Source organism: Dipodomys spectabilis, unplaced genomic scaffold (assembly GCF_019054845.1).
Source record: "Dipodomys spectabilis isolate Male_0828 unplaced genomic scaffold, ASM1905484v1 ptg001362l, whole genome shotgun sequence".
In the NCBI taxonomy this organism is placed as follows: Eukaryota; Metazoa; Chordata; class Mammalia; order Rodentia; family Heteromyidae; genus Dipodomys; species Dipodomys spectabilis.
In genome coordinates this window covers 24259-26124 of record NW_024872039.1, presented here as the reverse complement: position 1 = coordinate 26124, position 1866 = coordinate 24259, and positions in this window count along the sequence as shown.

Below are 1866 nucleotides of genomic sequence, written 5' to 3'. Positions count from 1 at the left end.
AATTGAGAAGATCCTTAATGCTTCAAACTACTGGTACTACAGTAAATCTTGGTTCTGTAGTGTAAAAATGCTATCATTCTCAAGCCAATGATAATCTACATTTAATCTCCTGAAAATATATTCTTTTTCAAAACTTTTTAAAATCACATTCACCAAAATAACATTTGACAAGTAGATGATAGTAAGTGACATTACAAGTTTTACAAGTGTAGGGAGCAAGTTAAAGTAGAGTTGAATTATTTACCCAGCACTAATGCCAAACACGTTCAACCAATCATTAAAGTGTAGAAATAGTACCCCCCACCATTTGTTTTGTTCAGTAGCTGCCTTCCAGAAATGTGTTAAATAGATCAACCTCCCATAATTCAAACCCAAACACTGGCTAATAAAGTAAATTTCATCATTTAATAAGGTACATTTTAAAAAGTCACAAATAGTTGTCTTATCATATGTTGTTTTATGTTTTCCCTATCTGTCTAACATAGTATGAAATAAGACTTTAAATCTTGAATATGGGTACTCATCAGAGATGTGACAAATATAAAATCTGTCTTCTATTTCCATCATATTCCTCTATAGTAGAAATTTATTTTTCTTCTTTTTCCAAAACTTATAGGTAGTAGAAAATATTTTCCCATGTCAAATAAAATAATCACAAAACTTTGTACAAAGCCATTTATAAAAACTGGTAGCTAGGAATACATTCTTAGCCATTTTTAAACTTTCTTGTTGACTAAAGATTAATCTTCCAAATGAATGAGAATATTATCATGTCTAGGGGCTGCACGTCTCCAGTCTTGCAAATTGTTATTGCAGATGAATGAAATATGGAAATATAAGCTGACATAAGTTCAAGTATATGCAGGATTGAAACTCCATGGAATGTATATAAACCTTTCAAAGTATTAACAGATAGTTTAACAGAATGACTATCAGGAAGTTGAAACCAGAAAGGAATAATAGTAAAAACATAGAATGAATGAAAAATGGAACAAGGGGCAAGTACAGGTAGAATACTCAATGTACACATGTGACAAAAGAAGTGGTAAATCTGAAATAAATCTTGGAGAAGGGGTTGGTTGAGAATGATAGAAGGAGTCACTCTGACCCAGGAGCATTGGACAATTAGATAGACATATTTATTGTAATACACTTGCACAACATTTTGAAATTCAGTTAAAAACATAACAAAAAACAAAAACACACAAAAATCACAAGCAAACAGCAACCTCTAGAGAGGATAAATATGACCTCTCAAAATTTTAAATATTTAGTGAAGGGTAGTCTTGGGAAAAGCAAATAAAACTGTTCAAAGAGGGAAGTTTGGGGTAGCAGAGAATTTTGAACAGATTTAAATAGACTGTCTAAGGTTATAAATCACCTGCATCTGCTGCAAATATTTTCTTCTGTGAGTTCTCTTTCACTTCACAGGATACTCCAGTCCTAAGCCACACTTGATAGCTTGTGAAGATAGATTGGAAGAAACGGATCAAGAACCCATTACACTACTGGAGACAGAACAGTCCTCTATATTTTCTCTCATCTCTCTTCACTACTCTTTCGTCATTCTTTCAAGTCAAGTGATTTTGAATTATTTCTTTCCTTTTTGTTCTGGCAAAGTAATTAGTCAAACTAATTCACTAAATATTATTTACCATTTTTTCTATCATGCTGTTATCTTGTCCAAGAGAGTGCATTAAACTTCACCCTTGCATTTGGTTGCCACGAAACCCCAACATCTATATTAATGAGGACAAACTCTAATGTAAAACTTTGTCTCTGAAAAAACAGTCCAAGAAGCTGTGATCACAAATATTTAGCTATACTTTTTCTTTTACCGTGAAAGTCTTCTTGTATTTAAAGTGC